Raw genomic sequence first — 12354 nt, 5'->3', positions numbered from 1 at the left:
TCGCAACCTCGCCTTCTCCGTGATCCGGAGCGCCGGCCCAAAACGCGGACGGACAGACACAGACCCTACATCTACATCTAGGGATGTCAACCGGGTCCCGTTTAATTCCGTTTAAACCCACTATATAATCGAACAGTTTAAAATTTTATTTTATTTTCTGCGAAAATGAACTATGAAGCTAGGTAAAGGTAGCTAAATGGGACTTGCGGACGCCATTTATTTGCCATTTACATCCCTAGGCTACACCGGAGGAAGCAAGCCCCGGAAAGCGGCAGAAATCGACGGCCATCATTCACGCAACAAACGAACGAAGATGGGTTGGCCTCATTTGGCTAGCTACGGGGCCGAATCTTGTGGACCTCCATTTCGGGATTGGTTTTGTTTGAGTGAAAACGTGATGTAAAGAACTGAGAGAATCAAGTGTTGTTTTCATTGATGAATAAGGGGTATTTATACCCCTGGAACAGGCGCCTATCAAAGGCGGTTTACAAGTTCGCACCCTTTCAAAGGGACGCGGCGTTTGGACACACTAACTGCCTAGTTAGCTTAGGACCTAAGCTATTCTATTTCTAACACTCCCCCTTGGACAACGCCGTTTCTTGAAAATCTCCCATATAATCTTCATGATCTTCTCGTCGGATCTTCTCGTGTAGTCTTGAAAATATTCCTGTGTATCCATGAGGATGTCCTTGTAAAAACACTGCTCTTTGTAAATTCTATCATCTTGAAAGTCATCATCTTTAGAATCTCTCTTCCAAAAACCCTGTGGGAGAAATATGAGGAGAGTTGTATTTGATATGTTGCTAAAACTCCTTTAGACCCTGTGGGAAAATAAGGAGAAAAATAATACAACATATAATGATTCGTGTCTCATGGACAACTCATATGAGAAAAACCTAGAGAGGAAAAAATCTCATTAGTGAGTTTAGAGACCAACAAATATGCCTTATATACTTCCTTTAAAACTCCGGTTGGAAAAATAGAAAGTATGACATATGATATTGAGAAGATATTGCCTCACGTAGAACCTTATATGAGAACCTTGAGAGTAAACTCATAAAGCGAAAAGGAGTGCAATATGATGTGCCACGGAAAAACTCCTTTAAAACCCAGTGGGAAAAATATAAGGAGAAAGCAAAATGGCATATCCGAACACTTGTATTAATATTGTCTCATTAAAAACCTTTTATGAGAAACCATTAGGGAAAACTCATCAAGGGAAAAAGAGTACAATATGTATGATCTCATGATCATCGACGGGTTATGATCAGGGAGTTCACTCCCCCTGAACTTTGCAAATATAACCAATTTTCTTTGCAATATTGTTCTCTATATAACCCATATGTATTTTAGCAATACAAGTGATGTTATCTTGATAGATAATGGTAGGTGATTCTGTTGAATCTTAACCACATAATCTTGAATGTGGTCAATCATTCTGTGAAGCCATACATATGCTTCGTATAAAGTAGTTATACCAAAATGATTAACAATACTAGATATTACGGTCAATTTTGAATTGTCCCCTTAATAACATATTCCACTAAATTCAGTCATTGATATGGCACTTTCGAGATCAGATAATTATAGCCAATATATGTATATCACACAATGGTCAATTCTTGATGTTCCTGAGGGAATTGATTAAGAGCTTCTGTGCCTAGTACATATCAGAGGATATTACGTACACCAACCATTTAGTGGGTTAGCACTTTAAATATATTGACAATATAAATATTTTCACAGTGTTATAGTTTGCAATGATTGTATTGAGTATGGCACTAGAGGTACCGATACCACATCATCATTGATACTATGTATAGATGAATTTGCACTGTTAGGGATAGCATAACCATATGGATATGCAAAGACTGATAGATATGTATTCCTAGGGGAATATGCTCAAGTTATGAACATGAATAATATTTGGTTTCATCCAAATCTCCGCCTTGATATGCTTTCAAGTACCTTTCATATCTTGTATATACTTTGAAGATGAAATCATCGGTATATACATAGGGCATGTAGAATCCAGCGAGGGATTTTGTTAATAACTACATGTAAACAAGCTGTAAGTGCATCTAGTGCCACCCCTATTTGGTTTTGGAGTATTGACGACAAAGTTGGTTGAGGGACTAATGCGTTTGTGAGAATTGCAGGATAACGCAGGTAGTGTCCCTCATTGATTCGGTTTACCTACCGGAGATGACCCCTAAAAATGTATGAAGACATTGAAGACAACGGTGGTATGAGAAGATATTCATATTGAAGACTATGACATGAGAAGACATTGAGTGAAGCCTATGGAGCGTGAAGACTGTGTGGTTTCGTTGTTTCCTTTTCTTCTTTGTTGAGTCATAGGAACCACCGTACTGTTAAGTGGGGTCCAAGTGAACTAAGTCAGAGTGACTGAAGTGATGCTCAACCCAAATCCTATGTCTTCGAGCGAAGACAATGAGAGCAAATCTTATCCAGAGCTGGATGAGTCAGCTTTGCTTGTAGCCCAAGTAAAGTTGCCGCGTGTGTTTGAAATCTGACCGTTGGAACACATGTCAGTTCCTTAGTGACCCAGGGTCATTTCGGACAAATCAGGTCGGGTTGCCTTGTGGCTATAAATAGCCCACCCCTACACCATAAATTGGTGGCTGCTTAGAGTTAGTTTACGGCTTTTGTCGTTTTGAGAGCAACCCACCTCGAAGCCTTTGAGAGAGAAATCCTTGCGAGGAAAAAGTCCAAACACCCAGAGCCAAAGAGTGTTAGGCATCACTGAAGTTTTTCTGTCTGTGTGACCTGAAGACTTATTACACTTGAGGACTGTGTATCCTCCAGCCGGTTAGGCGTCGCGTTCTGAGCATCCAAGAGTCATTGTGGATTGCCGGGTGAACAAAGTCTGTGAAGGTTCGGAAGTCTACCTTGAAGACTTACCAGAGTGATTGGGCGAGGACTAAGTGTCCTTAGCTCAAGGGGAATAAGGTGAAGACACGGTATTCTGAGTTGAATCTCAGCCTCCCTAACCAGACGTACAGTTGTCACAGCAACTGGAACTGGTCCAACAAATCATGTGTCTTCAACAAGTGACTGGTTCTATCTCCTCCCTCTTTTACTTTGAGTTTGTCTTCGTGAAGTCATTGCTTATCTGTCTTATCTGGTTGACTTCATTGCTTGACTACTATTGTTGATTGGCTTCATACTATCTTCCATCCTGATCCTACTACCTAGCTGCTATTAGTCTTCGTACGTTAACACTATTGCATACTTGACTATGGCTTGCTTGTTGTAGTTTATCTTCCGCTGCATATCAATTAGGTCATTTCTATTGTTTGTCTTCGAAACTTCCATGTTTTGAAGACTTTGATATAAATCGCCTATTCACCCCCCCCCCCTCTAGTCGATAACTAGCACTTTCAATTGGTATCAGAGCAAGGTACTCCCTTGTTCTGTGTGATTCGGTTTAACCACCTGGAGTTTCAGCTATGTCGACTACAGGATTGAGGAATGTATCTTGCCGCACCTTTGACGGTCATGAGTATCCTCGGTGGAAAGCCATGATGAAGAAGCAACTCATGGCTATGGACAGCAAACTGTGGACCGTCACCGAGATTGGTCTTACCGATCTATGCAAGATGGCGGAGGCTGATGACATTCGCAAGTACACTCTACTGAACCTCACAGCGAAGGATGTCATCTGCTCCTGCCTGTCCCGAAATCAGTTCAGGAATGTCATGCACCTCAATCACGCGAAGCTAATCTGGGACCGGCTTTCTGAGGTCTATGAAAGTCATCTTAATCGTCATGATCCTTGGCTTGATGACTACAAGGAGTCTCTTAAAGAGATGACCTTTCCACCTGAACCGTCTTCATCTTCACCATGCCTCATGACAGGGGGTGCTAAGGTAACTGAATGCTATCTTTCTGAAACTAGTGATGATGAATCAGGTGATGAGTTTGGCCCCAGCTATGTCAAACTTGCTTCCCTTGCCACTAAACAACAAAGAGCTTTGGAAAGGATTCAAAACATGCTTAGTATGAGCGATGATATGTTGGGCGAAGAAATTGATCAGTCAAAAGCTTTGGCTGAGAGTCTTCAGAGACTTCATTCTAAGTTTGACGCCCTTCAAGATCAACATAATGCTCTCTTGTCTGATCATGAGAAACTTTCTTCTAAATGTCTTCAAAGAGAGCAAGATCTTGAAAAGATAAGGGTGGATTATGAAGATCTTCTGAGGAAGCACGATTCATTACTTGCTCAACAAATCAGCGTTGCTCAGGATGAATTTGAACCACCATGTTTAAAATGCATTGAGCGTGATAACGCTGCCTCTGTTGCTGAATGTTCCACTACTGCTACTGTTGCTCTGTCTTCAACTACTGATGTGGTAACTAACCCCTCATCTGAGGATACTACTACTATTGCTGATGAAAACGCTAGGTTGAAGACATTGCTTGAAACAGGGATGTATAAAAGTCTGAAAGGGCATCAGACACTTTGTGATGTCCTCAAAAAGCAGATTCTGAACCGAAACCCTAGGAAAGAGGGTGTTGGGTTCGAGAGGAAAATGAATGCTGATGGTTCCTACTGGAAGCCTGAGCAGTATCCCAAAACCACATGGGTTGCTGCAAAGGAACCTTCAGTGGATCCATCCACTTTATCTGGCTTTACCTGTGCTAATCCTATTATCATTGATGAATCCTTTGATGCAAACTATAAACTGTTCAAAAATCAGAATGGTGAAGTGTTTGCCAGGTATATTGGTACTAACTGCAGGAATGGACCGCCAATGAAGAAGATTTGGTTCCCAAAAGCTGTCTTGAGAATCTTCCTGTGAATGTTGTCATGACACCACCAGGGAAGAAGACAAACCCCAGACCAAAGGCGTCACCTGGTCCAACGGCTTCATACGGAAACAGGACTCACCTGAGTCACCCTAACGCCAATGTTTTGCAGGGAAATCACACTCAAACTTATGAATATGAGTGTGTGTCTTCAAACCACTATGTTCACAATACTAAGAACTTTTCTGCCTATTCATATGAGTATCATTCATCTCCTACAAGGCTATTTGCTAGGGCTCCAAAGCCGAAATTCTCAGATGCTACATTTAGACTCATTGCTTCTAAGCCACCCCTAAAGATGTGGGTGGTGAAGAAGAACTAACTCTCTTTTGCAGAACATGGTCTCCAGCCAGCAATCAAAGGCGTCCGATATTATTGCTGGGGACCTAAAACACAAAGGGACGCATGATAAAATGACTTACTATGTATTCCACATATGAATCGCTTACCTGTCATACTGTGTGCTAACTTTCATCTATGCTGTGATAATCCAAGTGTGCATCAACTACTTATGCTTCACAACATACATTGTGAAGCCTATCCTCCTAACTGCACTGTAGGGCATGTCACCAAAAGCTTCAGGATGGATTATTGACAGCGGATGCACTAATCATATGACTGGTGATCGAAGTCTTCTCATGGACTCAACCTTGCGTCCATCCGACAAGAGTCAAATCACATTTGCTGACACTGGTAAAGGCAAGGTATTGGGTCTAGGTAGAGTTGCAATCTCAAAGGATCAACACATGGATAAAGTGATGCTTGTTGAATCCCTTGGATTCAACTTAATGTCTGTCTCAATGCTTTGTGACTTAAACATGATTGTGATATTTGGAAAATATCGTTGCCTTGTACTAATGGAATCTGACAAGTCTCTAGTCTTTGAAGGGTATAGGAAAGGTGATCTATACATGGTAGATTTCTCAGCAGGGCCACAGCTTGCCATATGTCTTCTTGCAAAAGCTTCAGAATGTTGGCTCTGGCATCGAAGGCTAGAGCATGCTGGCATGAGGAACTTGCACACTCTCGTCAAGAAGAAGCATGTCATAGGCATCAAAGGTGTCAAGTTCAAGAAAGATCATTTGTGTGGTGCTTGCGAAGCTGGGAAGATGACGAGGGCCAAGCACCCCTCGAAGACAATCATGACGACATCTCAACCCTTTGAGCTGTTGCACATAGACTTATTTGGCCCTACTAACTACTCCACCCTCACAACAACGGAGTGTCTCTATGGCTTCGTCATTGTTGATGACTACTCAAGATATACATGGGTGCACATAATTCTCTACAAGACTGAAGTACAAGATGTGTTCAGACGATTCGCCAATCGAGCAATGAACAATTATGGCGTCAAGATCAAGCATATCAGAAGTGATAACGGCACTAAATTCAAGAACACCGGCCTTGATCTTTATCTGGATATAATGGGAATCACTCATGAATTTTCTTCTCCATATACACCTCAGCAAAATGGCATTGTTGAGCGCAAGAACAGAACCTCATTGAGATGGCTCGAACAATGCTCGACGAGTACAAGACACCAAGAAAGTTCTGGCCTGAAGCTATTGATACAGCTTGTCACATCATCAACCGTGTCTACATCCATAAGCTTCTGGGCAAAACATCCTATGAGCTCCTTACTGGCAAGAAGCCAAATGTCAGCTACTTCAGAGTCTTTGGTGCTAGGTGCTGGATCAAGGATTCCTATCACAAGTCAAAATTTGAACCCAAAGCTCACGAAGGCTTCATTCTTGGCTATGGAAAGGATTCGCACTCTTACAGAGTCTTCAACCTCTTCCACTATAAAATTGTTGAAACTGTGGACGTGCGATTTGATGAAACAAATGGTTCACAATGAGAACTCCTGCCAAGCACACTAGATGAAGCTCCTTCCAGTGAATCTATCAAGCTAATGGGAACTGGTGAAATCATGCCCTCTGAAGCACAGCCTAAAGAGGAACTTATCATCTCTGCACCAAATCAACCTGAAGACAATGCTCAGACCGAAGACAATCCTCCCAATGATGACAATGATCAGCAAGAGCAAAGTCTTCGTCCAGTTCATCCTCGTGTTGCAAATGAAGTACAAATTGAGAAGATAATTGATAGCATCAACGCACCTGGTCCGCTTACTCGATCAAGAGCAACACAGTTAGCAAATTTATGTGGGCATTTTTCATTTGTATCAATATCTGAACCCAAGAAAGTTGCTGAAGCCTTTATGGAACCTGAATGGATTCAAGCTATGCAAGAAGAACTTCAACAGTTCAAGCTGAATAATGTTTGGGAACTTGTCAAGCGCCCTGACCCTCGCAAGCATAACATTATTGGCACAAAATGGATATATCGAAACAAACAAGATGAGCATGGTCAAGTCGTCAGAAACAAAGCACGTCTTGTGGCACAAGGATATACTCAAGTTGAAGGAATTGACTTCGATGAAACATTTGCTCCTGTGGCTAGGCTTGAAGCTATTCGCATACTGCTAGCCTATGCAAATCACCACAACATCCTGCTATATCAAATGGATGTGAAAAGTGCTTTCTTCAATGGCAAGATTGAAGAAGAAGTGTATGTTGCTCAACCACCTGGCTTTGAAGATCCAAAACATCCTGATATGGTGTACAAACTCAACAAAGCATTGTATGGCCTCAAACAAGCTCCTCGCGCTTGGTATGATACAATCAAAGACTTCCTGAAGAGCAAGGGCTTCAAACCTGGATCCCTCGATCTCACACTCTTCACGAAGACATATGATGGTGAACTGTTTGTGTGCCAAATATATGTGGACGACATTATCTTTGGCTGCACCAACCAGAAGTATAGTGATGAGTTTGGATACATGATGCAAGAGCAATATCAGATGTCCATGATGGGAGAACTGAAGTTCTTCCTTGGTCTTCAAATTCGTCAGCAAAGAAATGGCATCTTCATATCTCAAGAAAAATATCTCAAAGATTGTCTGAAGAAGTTCGGCATGCAAGATTGCAAAGGTTACATGACGCCAATGCCAGCCAAACATCATCTTGGTCCCGACGACAATGGTAAAGAGTTCGATCAAAAGGTATACCGCTCCATGATTGGTCCTTTACTTTACTTATGTGCATCTAGGCCAGATATTATGCTTAGTGTTTGCATGTGTGCTCGATTCCAAGCGGCACCAAAGGAATCGCATCACTTAGCTGTGAAGCGAATTCTTAGATATTTGGCTTACACCCCAACACTCGGATTATGGTATCCAAAGGGCTCAAGGTTTGATCTGGTTGGATTCTCGGATGCTGATTATGCTGGTGACAAGGTGGATCGCAAGTCAACATCAGGAACATGTCACTTTCTGGGACGATCACTTGTCAGTTGGTCTTCAAAGAAGCAGAACTGTGTATCACTCTCAACTGCTGAATCTGAATACATTGCTGCTGGATCTTGTTATGCTCAGCTTCTGTGGATGAAGCAAACTCTCAAGGACTATGGCATCAATCTGAAGCAAGTCCCTCTCTTCTGCGACAATGAAAGCGCCATCAAGATTGCCAACAATCTAGTTCAGCACTCGAAGACAAAGCACATTGAAATTCGTCATCATTTTCTCAGAGATCATGTCATGAAGAAAGATATTGACATCATTCACGTCAACACTGAAGAACAACTGGCAGATATCTTCACAAAGCCCTTGGATGAGAAAAGGTTTTGCAAGTTACGGCGTGAGCTAAATATCTTGGAATCCTCAAATGTCCTGTGATCAGGCACACATCCTAACACTTATGCATGATGATGACTTAGATGTACAACACACGAAGTAAAGTATATCTTCAATCAATGAAGACTTACATTCTGAGTGTGAATACATTAACGTGGAATTTGACTTCAGAGCACCATGATAATTGTGCGCCGTGTCTGGATCTAATACTTCCTATACGGTGGGTAACGCCACCACCAAATTTCTCTGTTTGAAGTGTTTCACTCATGGCGTTACTTCGCAAAGACTTCGCATTTGGTTTGTCTTCAGTTTCAATTTATCTTCATGATTTTCTGCGCTATGATGATTTGATTGCATATATATATACTAGTGTTCTGTCCTCTACAACATTCACTTATAGCTATGTCTTCATTGTTGAATCTTTTGAACTAAGTGAATGTGATCGGACCCTAATCTCTCTATGCTTACTATCTCAAACTCTATCTGTCCAAATCATATGCATTCTATTGAAACTGTCGAATGTCTTCTCTGCATACTTGTCAGCAGAAGACACAGAAACAAACATCAAGTCCTATTTAAGCGATTCATCTTTATTGTCGATATCCGGAGAAGCCGGAACAAAGCCGGAACAACCATCCGACAAACTTGGCGGGCGTGAGAACGTGGGACAACTCTGAGTATGTTGCATGCTTGCCACGTGTCCCACGGATGTGAACAGACAGGGGCACCTGCGTAATTGCGCTGTGCCGCACACCTACTTATAAATACGTGTCCCCTGCGGTCAAGAAAACCTTCTTCCACCTCTCCACCTCGTCAAAACCCTAGCGCCACCGCTAGCTCTCGACGACGCCGGCGACGAAGCGCTTAGCTGCCGCGACTTCTCTGACGCCGTCCTCACGCCGGCCGCGGGCATCATCCACTCCGTCGTCGCCGTAGGTGTCCTCCGTCGCCAAGTTAGGGCATGGTGGACTGAACTGCTCGGTCTCCAAATTCTTCCCATCTAGCAGTTCTTCGTGTGGTAAATATAACTCTATTTTTACCAGCTTTTTGATCCCCAATGATTCATCCAATTTACCAAAATTGGTTTCTGTCTATACAAAGTTAGATCTACTCTGTCTGCATCTCATACTGCCTAGTATATTCACTTAAGCTTCACATCTAGTTAGATTCCTCACTTGTACTTATTCACGGACTCGTACAAATCTGGAACCGACTCTCAACATATAAGTGAATGTCTTCGCAACATGAGGTCAATGTCTTCAAACTGATTTATCTTCAAAATCTTCTGAGAATGCATATGACCTCTTCCCCTTCCCTCGCATCTCTAATGCTGTCACAGGTACATGTCCGTGGGAGAATCCCTAGGTTCTCATAGTCTGCATTCGTTTGCAGAATTCTTACAGCAACACATTGATTCTCCTGAAGCCAGTTCCTGTCTGACCAGCAAGCGAAAGCCTTTGAAGCCTTTGAACATATTAAAACCTTTCAGTTTGAAGTTCATGGCTGCAGAGAAATCAGTAAGGAAGGGTGGCAGACAGCATCGTGGGGGAACTTCAAAGGATCTTCCTGATGACCTTGCAGAAATATATAAAACAGATCCTGAAGAAGATTACAATCAGCGCAAGACTCGAATCCAATGGATTCGACACTATTGGGCTGAACAGTGGTACAAGTACAAGTTCGTCACCCAGGAGTACGCAGAGAAAAATGCTATCAAGAGCCCTTGGGGTGATATTCTCTATCGAGGCCTTCCCCCCCAAGAACAAAGCTGAAGCCATTGCGCAAGAATTCTATCCTTGCATGGTCCGTGGACCACAGCCTAAAGAAGCCGACCCATCATCATTGCTCTGGTGTCGTGACGACAATCTCTTCAAGCGCAACTTCCAGTTAGCTAAGGCTTTGGCAAAGGAAAACAAGAAGTCTTGGGGATTAGACTTCAATCCTGGCCCCTCTGCTCCCCGTGAGGACGGCACACGTGAAGCTGAAGAGAATAGAATTGGCCCCTTTGCAAACCTTGATGGCCTCATCTCCTACATCTTGGTACAAGATGCCAAAGTGGATCATTCTGACAATGATGCTGATTCTGATGAAGCCCCAGCTCCTACTCCAAGGCCGCAGAAGCCAAAGAAGATTAAGGCTTCATCATCAGCTGCACCTCCAAAAGCTTCTCGTGTGAAGCCACTGGCCACTGCACCTCCTGAAGTCAGTGTGCAGTCCGAAGATCTTTCCTGCATCTCCAAGAAGACGGAGAAGAAAAAGAAAATCGTCAAGAGAACCGATCAGGCTCTGACTCCTGCTGCTATTCTGCGTGAAGAGCCCATTGATCTGTCCAGTGATGAAGATCTTGCTGATGATGCCCTTGAGCAACTGATCAAGAGCAAGGAAGAAGCAGAGATCTTCAACAACTTGCCTCTCTTTGACATGGCAATCGTCCATAACTTCATTGATGAGTGGTTCGACACCCCCAATCTAAGCTTTGAAGATTTGTAGCTTCCCATTGGCCTAAGTGTCTCTTTCAATGGCGCCATTGCTTCTGAGCTAGCTCTTGCTCAGCGCATCGTTGAGCTGAAGAACAAAATTGATTATGAGAAGGCTCAATTCAAGAAGCATGTGGCGAAGCTCAGTGTTCAAGACGTCAGAAACTTCAAGGTCATGCTGCATGAGCTTAAAGAAGCTTTTTTGAAGAAGCGCCAAGAAGCTCAAGGCTCTCGTGAGCGCATGAAGAGTTTGGCTGATAAGTGTGTGCTTGCCTACAATGAGGCTGAGAAGCGCAAGTCACTTGGCCGTCCTGGCATTGACCCCAGGATGGCTGCAAAGAAAAAGAAGAAGCTTCCTGCTGACCAGCCTGCACCTTCAAGCCAAGAAGCCCCTCGCATTATCTTCCCAAGCAGCATGACTGGCTCGAAGTCAAAGGTCACCACAACCGCTTCAGAACAGAAGAAGACGAGGGCTGCCGAGGCTGAAGACAGAAAGAGGAAGAATACTGAAGCCTCTAATGCCGCTCCCTCCAAGAAGAAGCGCAAGACCAAGAAGACTAGGGCTGCTCCCACAGAGCCCTTAGTTGTTGAACCCATCTCAGTGGTTCGTCCTGCATCCGCTACCCAAGAACTTCGCATGACTGTTCATGAGCCTGCTTCCACAGAGGCTCCTGAAGCTGAAGAGATTCCAGCAGTCGATCCCATCACTGCTGAAGACATTGGTCATCATGACAATGTTGAAGATGATGAAGTTCTTCCTCAAATCGAATACAATGTGGTATCATCGCCTGTTCGTACGAACAACAAACTCACCAGCATTGGTCGTCCTCTAACGCCAATTGCTCAGGATGCTTCATGGGCTGATCGCCCGCAAGAACAAGACTCCCCCAGTATTCCCCAACAACAATAAACCACACCATCCGTACAAATTGAAGAGGATGAGGACCTGCCCACTCCATCTCCAAAGGCGTCGCCTGTACTGCAAAGGCTTCGCAAAGGACCAAGGCCTCAAGCCCCTCTTCCGAGCGTTCCAGAAGGAGAAGTGCACCATCAACCTGTTGCACGTCAAGTGTTTTCAGAAGCCACTCCTGCTGTGAATGTCTCTACGTCTGAAGCACCAGCTGCTGAAGACAATCCGGCTGCATCAGCCGATGACGAACGTCAAGAAGAACGTGTCTCTACACCCCCCATTCCTGAAGAAGTTGTTCACGATGTGAACGTGTCTGTGCCTGACCCTCCAGCTCAGCAAGTGGAGGTTGAAAACCTTGAGGCTGCCATCACCAACACCAATGAAGCCGATGACATAGTCATGGCTGAAGCAAATGTGGAGCCTTTCCCAAGCCCCATACC

The sequence above is a fragment of the Triticum dicoccoides genome, chromosome 6B (assembly GCF_002162155.2).
Source record: "Triticum dicoccoides isolate Atlit2015 ecotype Zavitan chromosome 6B, WEW_v2.0, whole genome shotgun sequence".
Classification (NCBI taxonomy): domain Eukaryota; kingdom Viridiplantae; phylum Streptophyta; class Magnoliopsida; order Poales; family Poaceae; genus Triticum; species Triticum dicoccoides.
Note: the sequence above shows the minus strand (reverse complement) of the source record.